Here is a 14,025-nt window from a genome sequence, read left to right on the forward strand (position 1 = left end):
TGAGAAAGATCACAAAGTTCCGGTACAATGACACACAGATTAATTCATAAAAGTTGCCGTTGAAAGCGCCATGCGTAACAGCGTTTCGCGTCAAGAATTAAGGTAGAAAAGCCAAACTCGGTTACATCATACATGCAGCACTTAGACTCCATACAAGGCATGTCTTTCGATTCTAATAGGCAAAGCTTATCTTACATATGGCTTAATAAGTGAAAAAAATCATCAATGGCAATATTTGTGCATCAAAGCAGGTTTTGAACTGGATTCGAACAAACTTTTTATATTTTTTTTGCACATTTTAGGTAAAATCCATGTAGAAGCAGCAATGCTGATGTCATTTGACCCAACAAAAGGGCTCGCTTGCATGGAAAAACAACACACTTGGCTTCCTGACTAAAAAAAGTCATCGTCAGACATGAGCTTTAAGTCTTTTGTCACACCTGGACCTATGATTCCTCGGCTCGAGTTCCGTCTAGGGCAGGCTCCGGAAAGTGTCAGTCTGGCCCGGGTGCTCAATTCCGTGTAATCTGAGAAAACAAAAAAGGTTTTTTGTGCGCATTTGCCCATTACGGTGCCAACTAATGTAAGTTAGATACAATTAGAGTAAGCTTTCAATAGTCTTTCTCGCTTTATTTGCTGCAAATGGTTAATTCACCACGCCGGCATCACATTGTCGGGCACACCGGCAAAGTTATCGCCACAAAGTTTGGTTTCAGAGCTGCAGTCAATGTAAAACACACAAATTTCCTAATTTTGGTGACAAAAGTGTGCCAGGATATCAAAGAAATCATTTTACAATAGATTTAATTGAAAATAACGGCGTACTAACCTGCAAAGACACCGATCCTCTCGACACGACTGGGCGAGTGTTGAGGGCCGTCTCCGAATCAGTCACACTGTACAGTTTTTGATGGCCTGTCACTTCAGCCGGACTTGTAAACCAATTGGACGACAGTTCAGGCAGAGCTATAGACCCATTTCGACACCGCCTACAAATGCACACTTAGGTTTACGCATAATATTAAGGTCACTTAAATACAGATTCCCTGGTGTTTTTCATGCAGGGTCTATCGCAACAACATTCTTCCAGGAAAGAAAGCATAATATTATTATCATTTTTGTGTTTTCAGCTGAATACTTGATTTTACTTGAACTCAGCGAGATATCCAAACAGGTAAAATAAGGCAAAGTAGTGTTATTCTGAGTAGATCTGCCTGAATGGGTTGAAGGCGAAGGCGGATAGAAGTGTAGGTCCAAAATTGGCGGGCATTTTTAACAGAAAAAGGCTCAAAAAGTAAACAATAATAATAAATACAGATGAAATAAAGACATGCATTAGGTTCATTATTGAGATTGATGCAAATTAATGTCAAAATGGCACTGAAAAACAATACCGGGTGTTTAAGTAGTCTTAGAATATGTCTCCGGAACAGGTTTCGGTGTGATTTTCCAGCATTTACCCCCCTTATGACCCCAAGTGCAACAGCCCAATTGCAAACAGCCCTTATTTGGGTCAAAATGACATCTGGCAGTTATGTTTTGCAATACAGAGAGTTTTTAATGGTCAAATGTCAAAATTCTGGCAGACGACTAACTTGGTCGGATGTGCTTAAAGGTTACGCATGCGCAATTAATTTCCTTCTATATTACATATAAAATAGTTGAAGTTCGATATCAATTTTTACCATGATCAAGCGCATACCCACTATATCATCATACATCATTGGAAAGATTAATGCATAATCTTTTGAAAAAAATGCATGTCATTAAATTCTATACGCGCAAACTCAAAATATTTACCTTAGAATAGGCAAACCGGTTTTGACAGCTGTGCAGACAACCATTTTGGGCTCAAATAGTATGACCTACTTTCGAAGCCGGGAACCATCAACACAAAAAGTAGAGCACAAAAATGGCTTATTTTCTTATTGCTTACAAATATACCTTCAAGTTGATACCAAAACCAACCATTTGCAATGTATTTTACAAATCCTAGGCAGCATGCACTCAACAATGTGTGCTAAGTATCAAACTGACTGCATGTAACCCTAAAAACAGGAGTTCCGGTTTGGGGTTATGTGACCTATGATAAGTGAGACCCGAAGCAAAGCAGACAGGCATTTTGTTTCATAGATCGACTAAGTGTTGAATGTTTTTACAATGAATGGCGGAAACAATCGAATTTAACTCAATCGATCAATTCTAATCGGACGTTTCAACGCTAAAGTTGCCTATAACTAACACTTGACCGCATGAATTTAGAAGGCTATTATTTTGAGATTAATTAATAACATTCGTTAATTTGAACCATATGCAACTCAACCTTTTGCTAAAAACTACAAAACTAAAGAGCAACAGCCAAATTGTATTACGACGTTTGCGTCTACCTTAGGAAATCCCTTTCTATTTGTATTTCGCGCTTCGTGTCACGTGATTCAGACACAAACAAACAAAATGGCGGAGGCTTCAAAATCTACAATGAGCGAACCAGTAAGAAAATATTGTTCTATTGATTTAATAAAATATAATTTATTAAGATTCCGATCTGATTTTATTTAATTCAACAAGATGAGTTTATCTGTCGTTGAATGGTAGCGAATTGTTGGTCTTTACCTTGCAATTCGATGCTAAATCTAGTAAATGTCGCTGGTTTCCAAATTAGACGATAGTACTTAGACTAAGTAGACGACTCGAATGCATGAACATGAGAATCAATTTAACGTATTTTGATTTTATGAATTTCTCGTTTTGACTTTTGAATTGTGTGTAGTTTATTTTGCAATGTCCGTTTTTCATTAACTTAAATTTTGCTAATAGAAGCCAGTGGATTCTTCCACAGTAAATTCGTACCCAGATCCTAAAGCACAAATAAGTCAGTGTATTTGTGTTTATGTTTTTTTATTTAGGCAAAAACAGAGGGAGAGATGAGAAGAAGTAAACGCGTGAGACAGCCATCTAAGAGAATGTTGTTGTATTTTCAGGACACAGATTCAGTAAGTTAATTTTAATGCTGTTGTGTGTACACATTTTAATTATATGCCAGTTATTTGATAAAATCTCCCACCTGGTCAACCGGAGGGGTATAGTAAGTTATGTATATCTATTTGTGACCAGCCAAACTAAGAAGAAATAATAATATCACCCTTGTCCGCTCTGTGTTTATAAATGCAGGTTTGACTATAACCCATTATGATTTACAAGTTAGAACTATTATTGTAAAGGCCTGAGAGTTGAACAGCAACCTTGGCTTAGTATTGTAGGATTTTTTGCTTTTCTTCACAATATTTAGGTCTGAAATCTGTGGATGTAGGCTGTGGTTGCAAATAACATGTAGTAAATCAAGAAATGCACTATAACTCATGTGATTAGGTCATGACATTGACATCATGTTTTTGTCATTTTAGGGTTACTCTTTTTGCTCTTATTTATTAGATTTTCTGCATTACTTGGTTTTTATCAAATGCATGATGTTTTATTTGTTACACTCAGGATTCAAGTCTACAGAAGGGTAAAGGAAAACATCCTGCCAGAAAGTTGATACATTAGCAACAACAACTAAGGGGACACTGGAACACCATAGCACGTCTGACAATGTAAGATTGCTTTTATTTGATGATTAAGTGCAGGTAGTGAGTTATATTTTATACTTCTCATTCTAACATTTAACCTCATCTTTTAAGTGATTCACCTGGAACTAAGTGGGTGCTTAGATTAAATTTTTGTTTATTTCAACATAACACTTTTATAAATGATCACAGCAGAATATTTGCACTAATTATACTTCATATCTTTATAAGGTTTTCTTGGAAATACAAACTTGTAACAAACTTTCACTACCTGATAAAGTTGGAAGTCCAAACTTCTACATCTTTTTCTGATGAGGTGTTATTTATTTCTATCTTCTTACTTGGCTATTTATATTTGTTGCATTGCAATATGTAACTCCTGGATGTTTATTTATATTTAGGAACCTGTACTGGCTTTTGTTCCTTCAAGTTCTGATGAGTCTGAAGGAGAACCACTCAGTGAGAGAGAGGTAACTTAAATAATTTGAATTACAATTATTTATAAAATCATAATTTTACTGTTTCCTCTCTGTGTTTTAGAGAAACATATATACATAGTACTGAAAATGTTTCTTGTCGAATAATCAATAGAGTGGTATTGCTGTTTTAAATCATAAAAAGTCAGTTCATGCATAATCATAAGTGTCAGTGCTGTTTAAAATGCATCTTTCATTTTTTTCGCTCCTGCGTTTGTCCGTTCATTCATTTACAGTATTATATGAAAACACATTCTATGCAGTCCATATGATATGAAATTACTCGTAAGATAAACTTGAAACAACAACGTACCTGAAATGCATACCTTACAACTTTGTATATGTTTGGACATGCTAATTGAAATTTAATCATGTATTTTTTTCAAACATGTCATGTTAAATCTTTTTTAGGATGATTTAAGAACCAAATGAAAGGGAAGGAAAAGAGGAAGTAAGAAAGTGAAAGGGCGCTGTTATGTCCATGAAGAACAAGAAAAAAAAATCTAAGGTTTGTTTTTTGTGTTTGTTGAAAATATAGACAGAAGAATTCTAGTTTAAAGCTTATATCAGATTAATAAGCATGCATGTAGATTGGAATAATAACAATACATAATTAAACAATCATTTGATCATTATGTCTCCCCATTCTTGCCCTCAAGTAAGGGCTACTTTGGAAAGGTAGCACTGTATTAAGTATAATTTCAGTATCACTGAAGTCATTTCCAATAATGTTATATGCCAAATAGTTATTTGTTCACCATAAATTCTGATCCTTACACCTAGTTTGTTTGAGACTCTAATAGAAAACTGGCCATTTTGCTCATGAAGAACTTTGTGAGGGAGACTTATTTTTTCACAAAAAAACTGCAAGTTATTGTTGTGTTCATTTCCCTAAAATTTTCTGTGGCAATGTAGATTTTTATTTAAACATTGTCAAAAACAAAGCTTTTTTGCACCAACTCACTAGAATTTGCTTTAATATCATTTAGTGCTGTTTTTTTAAATTTTGATATCAAGTCAATACTTAATTGAGGGTAAATGTTGAAATAATCATAAGTTTATTTCATGTGGTCATATTTTTACCCTGAGGATTTTATAATTGAATTTCAGTGACAGTTATGCACTAGTTATTAATATCCAATCTCTCAAGATCAGTTAATGTTTAGGGTTAATTGATTACTTTTGTGTTATACTGATTCTTGAATTTGGTACTGAGTTTAACTGTGTAATTTCAGGGAATAATTGAAAGTCTTACAGTCAACTAAAGGAAAGAATTTAGATATTGCTAGAATTTTATCAAAAAGGAAAGAAAAAAAGGAACAAGACCTGTGTCCAGTCCGGAGTGGTGCTCTTGTCACAGATGCCCACAATACGAGAGAGTGGAAGATCGAGTTTGCTGTGGGATGGTCCCAGAATTATGCTCAAGTCAAAGACCTGTGAGTAAGATTCATGTATTATGAGTTTCTGTAACTGAATATCTGAAGTTTTGCAGCGTCATATTGGTTTATAACAAGGACTAAGTAATGGGTCAATAATGTTCCACCATGCAAACCTATTAAATATCCCATCTTAAAAATTAATCCTGCTATAAAGGCAATTTTGTCATGTGGGAAAATCATTTACTGAATCATTATTGGCTTATTAAAATGAATTTCAGCTAATGCCAACAAAGATGCTAAGTTCTAAGACATTGTGTAGTTGTTTCTCATCTTGCTATTTTATTCAATACAATTTATGTTTTTACATGAGTAAAGGAAGGAACTCTCTTTTTTGCTTAAAAATTGTTAAGTTTGCATACCATTTCAATATTTTGTACTCCATTGATCCATTGCATTGATACCATCAACACCTTTCCACCCCTTTATATGAGTCGCGTTCTTAGAAAACTGGGCATAATGCATGTGCGTAAAGTGTCGTGCAACTTAGCCTGTGCAGTCTGTACAGGCTAATCAGGGACGACACTTTCCGCCTAAATTGGATTTTTGCTAAGAAGAGACATTTTAACAAAAAATGTCATAAAAGCGGAAGGTGTTGCCCGTGATGAGCCTGTGTGGACTGCACAGGCTACTCTGGGATGACACTCATATAGTCTAGTGTGCTGTCTCACTGACTGCTGATTGGAGTTACATTTGCGAGAAATTTATAGTAAAATATGCAATAATTTCTTTGTAGGAGATGACTCTATCGGTGCTGGATAGGATGACCCTCTACAGTCAGCAGCAGTATCGACAAGATGTGTTTTCCTTTTATGCAGAGACACTAGAAGATGTAAATAAATCATTCAGACATGCTGCATACAGACAATTTACCATCTTAATGCATGGGAAACTGACTGCTGGAGACAGAAGAACTGTCCCAGCAAGTTGTGTTAAATTAATAAGGGAGAAGTTTCCTAGTCTTTCAGGCCAGTATACAGGCTTCATACCAGGTGAAGGCCCAGTGTTCTAACAATTTTGCATATTTATGCCCCCCTTCAAAGAAGACTGGCCAACCGTCTACCAGTGTATTAAAGCACAGCTCTATCAATTAATACTTTTAAAGGTGTTGTCGTCAAATATACATTTAAAAAATAAATCAAAGAAATTATATAAATGAATAAAATAAACTGCATCATATTGACATAATTTTGCTCTCTTCTAGCAGAAATACACATTCAGCCAAATGTAGCTAGAATAAACTTCTGGTTTGACATTGGCTTAACATACAAAAGTAGTGGTGAGTAGAAGAAAATTCATAAAAATACAATTTATTTCATGTACTTGTACACAATTTTGGTATTTTTATAATCAAAATAAGAGTTCTTTAAAAAAAAATAAATAAGAAAATAAAAAAATGAAATCAACAATAAAGTGTTTCCGGTAAATTTGTATTATATTTTCTTTTTGCTTGAATTTGTTGATGATATAGAGTTGAAACTGAAAACTTAAAGATTATAGACGAAAACAACTGAACGGTCCATTTATAGGTAAAAGGTAGAGCCATGAAAGGGATCTTTTCACGCTTTGGTAAATTGACAAAATTGAAAAAAGTTGTTTCAGATTCGCGAATTTTCGTTTTAGTTATGATATTTGTGAGGAAACAGTAATACTGAACATTTACAATGCTCTAATATAGCCAGTATGCGCATCTTTTGATGATTTTAAAACCTAAAAATTATAAAGCGTTGCAACGCGAAACGATTGAATAATTTGGAGAGTTCTGTTTTTGTCGTTAAATTTTGTGAAACTACGAAGATTGCTTATATAAGGTATAAAATACGTCAAGAATGTGTACACGGCGGAATAGCTCAGTAGGCTTAAGCGTTTTTACTTCAGGACTCTGGCAGGACTCCAGGGGTCTCTGGTTCGAAACCTGCTCCGGGCAATGTTCTTTTCCTTTTTTAAATTTTATTCTTGATTTTTTACTGGAGCTTTTACGATCCAATGTTTACATTTATCAATATAAAGCATTTAATGAATAAGTTTAAAAATGCCAAAATCTGTGAAAAGGCCCCTTTAACTTGTGGATTTTATGCGTATATGGGTTGCGTTTGGGCTGTTTCTGTAGACGTCCGTGGTCTGAGATATGAGTCGCGTTCTGAGAAAACTGGGCATATTGCATGTGCGTACAGTGTCGTCCCAGATTAGCCTGTGCAGTCCGCACAGGCTAATATGGGACGACACTTTACGCACATTCATTATGTACAGTTTTGTCAAAACACGACTCATATAATTCGATTTAGTCGGCGTCTATGGTTGAGAAAATCCCCGTGACAGTTCTCTCCGTGTTTTCTCTTTGGGTATCGGACGCGTCGAGAAGACTGTTGCTGCGACTATACTGGTTTTGTCGGTAAATGCTTCCATCCATGCCTGGAACTTTTGATTCTAGCTGATTTACTCGTTGGGTAACGTTTGATTTTTGGACTTCAGGGCTGCTATTTATGTCTTCAGGTCACCGAAAACACCAGTCAATATGCTGGATACTAATGCCTCAGTCACAAATAATCCGGTCGCCGGCCGATGTGTCCGATCTCCAGGCATCGGGAAGACTGGACACGTCGGAGCCGTCCGCCGTCCGATGAGTGACAAAGTTTAAAACCTCAGTCACAAATAGACACCGATCACCGTCCGATCAGCGGCCGACGTTTTTTTTTCCGCTAATCGGGCTGGCGCCGGCCGATGATCGCACGCACATCGGGTCATTTTGAAGCATCGGGCGGCGTCCGGATTTGTTTTTTATATCACAGTTTGTTTTACACGACATCGGGCCCTGGAAGGAATCGAGTTGAGATCGCAAAAAGATCGGACGATCAACGAACGATTATCGCCCGGCGTGCGCCCGACATCGGATTCATTGTACGTGTATCATAACCAGCATCGTTCGGCGTCTGTCGGGCATCGTGCGGAGGCCCTCCGGCAATCAGACGGTCGCCGGCCGATGTATATGCCTCTGGGAAATACCTTTACTTTTGCCGATACACGTTCAATGAATCCGATGTCGGGCGATCGCCGGGCTATACCCGTGCGTTGAACGTCCGACCTTGTTTCGATCTCAACTCGATTCCTTCCCGGGCCCGACGTCGGGTTAAATTTTAAGTGAGACTTAAAATTAATCCGGACGCCGCCCGATGCTACAAATTGGCCCGGTTTCCGTGCGATCATCGGCCGGTCGCCAGCCCGATGAGCGGAAAAATACATCGGCCGCTGATCGGACGGTGATCGGTGTCTATTTGTGACTGAGGTATAAGTCTGATTACTGTGATTGAAAGAACAGCTTCAACACGCCGTTAATACAAGTAATGTCTTCAGCCAGCATTTTCTATTTTAAGCGTAATGACAAAGATTGACAAACGGGGCAATACTTACATTTATGTAGATTTGGAACAAACGGATTTTTGTTTATATTGTTGGTATCATGACCTTCACAATATTCGATAATTAAAGCACGGGCCAGCGAAATATGATACATGTATGTCGGCATGTTTTATTTTCACAGCATATATAATGTACACGTTATCACGTATAGGTTATAAAAGAGTTATTTCATTATATAATACAATAAAGAAACGTGTGCAAAATTAAGTGCAGTTCCATGAGTGCTATATAGAATCTGACTAGTTTATATTAACCACATAATTTTAAGAAAAAAGACCATTTTAATCCTTAAAATGTATATGTTTGTATACCATGAATTTAAGATTAGCGCAATGGTGTTGGTGCGTTCAACGCTGCCAGTACATGAATTATCACAATAAATCTAGTTCAAATGTGACTTAAGACACACATAACGTGGTTCCTATGGCTAGTTAGGAGGTAGTTTGCTATTTATCAGGTAAGCTTATATTTAGGATGTTTTCTGCCACATTAAAATCACATAATTTAACTGTCGTCGACGGATCAGTTTTGTAAGACATAAGCCGCATCATAAAGCGTATAATATTAGAAATCCATTTCATGTACATGTAATACTACAAGTAAATATGTTAATGACGAGATAAAAATAAGAGCTTCCCTGGGGAAATGGAATACGAGCAAAGGTATCGTATGAGAATGAAGAGGGTACAACCGCGCTACCGTTATTGTTTCTGCTTATTTCGGAGAACCGCTGGGTAGTTACTCAATTTACTTAATGATTTCATTAGCTCTCACCGAGATTTGGCACCACTCAACAATAATTATTGTGGTGATTGCTCTAGATTAATGGATGAACGCAATCAATAGACCACAGACATTTTACAGCAAGTAACTGTTCCAACGGGCATCTTGAACAAATATCTTTAATAAAATAAATACAGGTAGCTACACTTACAATAAAAACCATTAAGTATTATTACACCACGTGCTTGTGTTTGTTTTATTTTTGTAGTATATTGTGTTGGTTTTGTTTTGGTATCTAACATTTACGTTTTCATTGTGCCCTTTGATTCGTGTTTATTGTAAAATGGCTTTTGCTATGTGTTAAGCGTCGGATTTTGGAGAAATGACTGTATATACACTAAGAATCTATGGAGAGGTACTCTGTAATTAACAACCGCCACATCTGTCGGGAATGCAGATACCCCCTGATGAAATGACCGCGCGCCTTTAACCTTTGCAGCGTGAGCTATTGATTTTTAATGATTCATCCACGCAACAGAGATAGTGTATCTATATTACCAGTGGGATGTATCCCCAAATTGATTTCAAATTAATACAACTAGAAATTCTTATGTGTCGTCTCTCAGCTGCAGTCCTTCAATTGAGTCTCGCTCCGTGAAAACGGGTCTTACTGCATGTGCGTTAAGATTCGTCCCAGACTGGTCTATGCAGTTCCATAATAGTATGTGCAGTGCGCACATTCTAATAACAGACTACACTTTCCGCATTAAGGGTATATTCGCTAAGAAGACGGAAAATAAGCGAAATGCTTCGTCCCTGATTGGCCTGTGCGGGCAACTAACAACACATTTGTATCGAAAAAAAACACATTACCATTTGTTTGAGGTAATTTGTTCGAAAAATAACACACCTAACACTAGCGCTATCGGCGGAGTTGTACTAACAATTGAATAAAAAATTCACACAATATAAAGTCAGTAATCATACATGTGTATACTTTATCCGCGCAGCATGGCGAGATGTTTCACCTATCGCCTGATCCGACTTTGGGTCAAGTTAGGTCGAAAACTAGGTAACCATTAAAATGTTTATTTGATAAACGAGTTAGCTTTATGTTTACTTTTTATCATTCTGCACAAAGGTTGGCAAAATCTATCTGTAACTTCGTCATAGCTTGACAATATCTAGGCCAAGTTTGAACCTGGATCAATTGGGGTAAAAAAACTAGGTCAGTCGATCAAATCTTCGAAATGAATCAGTGGCACTGAAGCTTTGTCAGAAACGTTATCATAACAAGTTCGAATCTGCTTCAAGTGACGTAATCAACGTAGTCACATGGTCGAATATTGTAAAAAAAAATACAATGTTACCATTGTAGAAGCTACATGTATGACTCAATTTGGTCAAATTACAATATTTAGGTCACGTACGAATCCGAAGATATTAAAGGTAAAAAAAAAACACTAGGTCACCGGGTCAAATCGCAGAAAACCACATACGGAGACTCTTTAATTGCGAGCAGCTTTTAACGTTCTGTGAGATTCCTAAATACATTGTTTTAAGTTTTTATGAAGAGCGGATTTTCCAAATGCAAAGTGACACTAGTTGAGTTGTTAAATTTGCGCACACAAATAAAACGGAAATGCGAAAATGACTTTCTCGTTACGGATCAGTCATTCTGGTAAATCTCATTTAAAAATATGAACACTATAGTAAGATGCGATACATACATGTATATACTGTTGAAATATCGTGTAATTTGTTTCGAGATTCTTTTAAAACCCATTTATGCTTAGCGTCTAGAAAAAAATGCCTTGGCAAACAGCGAAGACCCAGATGAGACGCCGCATGCGGCGTCTCATCTCGGTCTGCGATGTTTGGTTAAAGAAATTTCTGTAAGAAATATTCTAAATATAGAAATAAATATACTAGACATCTCTTACTTTGGAAATAAATTGATTCAATTTACAAGGATGGGAGAGTCCACTAGGCATAAATGGGTTAAGTATCAATAAGAAACTGTTTTTCCGAGTATACTTAAATAAAATCGCGAACGATTTTGACCAACATAAATTATATTTAACACTACCTTGGTGACAAAACTTACTATAGTAGTATACATGTATACACACAGATCAGACCTTGTTATAACAAACATGTACATAAAAAAACATTGTGAAAATATTCCAGCTGATTTCCTATTTGGGGTTTATTTTTTTGTCCCCCACTATAGTAGTGGGGGACATATTGTTTTTGCCCTGTCTGTTGGTTGGTTGGTCTGTTGGTTGGTTGGTCTGTTGGTTGGTTTGCGCCAACTTTAACATTTTGCAATTACTTTTTCTATATTGAAGATAGCAACTTCATATTTGGCATGCATGTGTATCTCATGAAGCTGCACATTTTGAGTGGTGAAAGGTCAAGGTCAAGGTCATCCTTCAAGGTCAGAGGTCAAATATATGTGGCCAAAATCTCTCATTTTATGAATGTACTTTTGCAATATTGAAGATAGCAACTTGACATTTGGCATGCATGTGTATCTCATGGAGCTGCACATTTTGAGTGGTGAAAGGTCAAGGTCATCCTTCAAGGTCAGAGGTCAAATATATGTGGCCCAAATCGCTTATTTTGTAGATACTTTTGCAATATTGAAGATAGCAACTTGATATTTTGCATGCATTTGTATCTCATGGAGCTGCACATTTTGAGAGGTGAAAGGCCAAGGTCAAGGTCATCCTTCAAGGTCAGAGGTCAAATATATGTGGCCCAAATTGCTTATTTTATGAATACTTTTGCAATGTTGAAGATAGCAACTTGATATTTGGCATGCATGTGTATCTCATGGAGCTGCACATTTTGAGTGGTGAAAGGTCAAGGTCATCCTTCAAGGTCAAATATATGGGTCAAAATTGCTCATGTAATGTCACTTCTGCAATATTGAAGCTAGCAACTTTATATTTGAAATGCGTGTGTATCTCAAGGAGCTGCACATTTTGAGTGGTGAAGGGTCAAGGTCAAGGTCATCCTTCAAGGTCAAATGTCATAAAAGGGGACATTGTGTTTCACAAACACATCTTGTTCAATCTGAAACGTGAAAGTGACCTTAAAATTACTTCTCCTGTTGGTATTTTTAAATATCTCGCGCACTTGTCATCGCGTGCAAACAAAACGTAACTATTCAAAAAGTAATGAAGCGTGATAGAAAACTACCATAATGCGTTGCTGACATTTCACATTTCGATTGTAAAGTTTTCAATTAAAAGTCAGCAAAACTTAACAAGAAATTAATTGTGTTACGACCGAAGTACTGGTAGGTCTTTTAACATATTAACTTTAAGATTTCTTTCGGGTTGCCAGAATCATAAGCAACACTAGCAAGCAAGTAAAATATTCATGAACATTATTTGCACGTAGTACCGGGTATGTCTTAAAATGAGTCGTGTTCTGAGAAAACTGGGCATAATACATGTGCGTAAAGTGTCGTCCCAGATTGGCCTGTGCAATCCTCACAGGCTAATCAGGGATGACACTTTCCGCTTTTATGACATTTTTCGTTTAAATGAAGTTTCTTCGTAGCTAAAATCCAATTTAGGCGGAAAGTGTCGTCCCTGATTAGCCAGTGCGGACTGCACAGGCTAATCTGGGACGACACTTTACGCACATGCATTATGCCCAGTTTTCTCAGAACGCGGCTCGAATAATGCACATTTCGCTCAAACAACATGGAGAATATTTATTTTTTTAAATACACCGAAAACACCAATTAAGTTTGTATAATTGATCATAACTATCATCAAACAAAACACACATTACACAATGGCATATAGTAAAATACCAAACACCAGTCACCACTAGAAACCATAGAAATCACATAAACTTGAACACACACATAGAAACATGCCAGGTAGTAAGATGGAACAAGACAAAATGACTTTTTAGATTTTTCTATTAGATCATTTTAATGCACATTTGATGCAGATTGTTTTGAGGAACTATATTGTAACCGAGACTATTGAACTCTCCCTTATCAGACGGTGATGGGATAATCTCAGATGTGATGCCGTAAACAGATCAGCCCGCGCGCCTTACAGGTGAACAGTTCTGCGTCTAGCCTGCGGCTCGATGTTCAACGTCTCGTGGATTTACAAAAATGAATCACAAAACATAAGTGTACTTAACCGTTTGATTAAATTAACCGCGTAATTGTACGCTGATATTTATCTCCAGTGTTAAGTTCACATTGACATAAATTAGTTTCATAATTTATTTGCACGACGGCGTTCGACAAGCTCATGCGTTTAATGAATAGCTTAAATAGTTCGATTATGGAAACTTAAGTAAATGACATACCTTTTACTTTGCGGAAACATAATTTCTGCACTTAAATAATGTAGGTAATCGAACTTTGGT

General features: G+C 36.7%; 2 protein-coding genes and 1 long non-coding RNA gene across 7 annotated transcripts in view; 1 reads left to right on the forward strand and 2 right to left on the reverse strand.

Annotated features, from left to right (window-relative positions):
- Positions 1-14,025, reverse strand: part of LOC127832651 (solute carrier family 35 member E2A-like) — a 201,377-nt gene that overhangs the window by 60,935 nt on the left and 126,417 nt on the right. The gene's annotated exons all lie outside the window — the stretch shown is intronic.
- Positions 1-14,025, reverse strand: part of LOC127832653 (solute carrier family 35 member E2B-like) — a 211,531-nt gene that overhangs the window by 43,691 nt on the left and 153,815 nt on the right. The window lies entirely within an intron of this gene.
- On the forward strand, positions 2,305-6,506 carry LOC127832666 (uncharacterized). Its single transcript, XR_008027048.1, has 7 exons — positions 2,305-2,490; positions 2,907-2,993; positions 3,490-3,593; positions 3,968-4,036; positions 4,454-4,550; positions 5,278-5,478; positions 6,215-6,506. It is a non-coding gene; the product is annotated as an uncharacterized LOC127832666 (long non-coding RNA).

This window comes from Dreissena polymorpha, chromosome 5, assembly GCF_020536995.1.
Source record: "Dreissena polymorpha isolate Duluth1 chromosome 5, UMN_Dpol_1.0, whole genome shotgun sequence".
In the NCBI taxonomy this organism is placed as follows: domain Eukaryota; kingdom Metazoa; phylum Mollusca; class Bivalvia; order Myida; family Dreissenidae; genus Dreissena; species Dreissena polymorpha.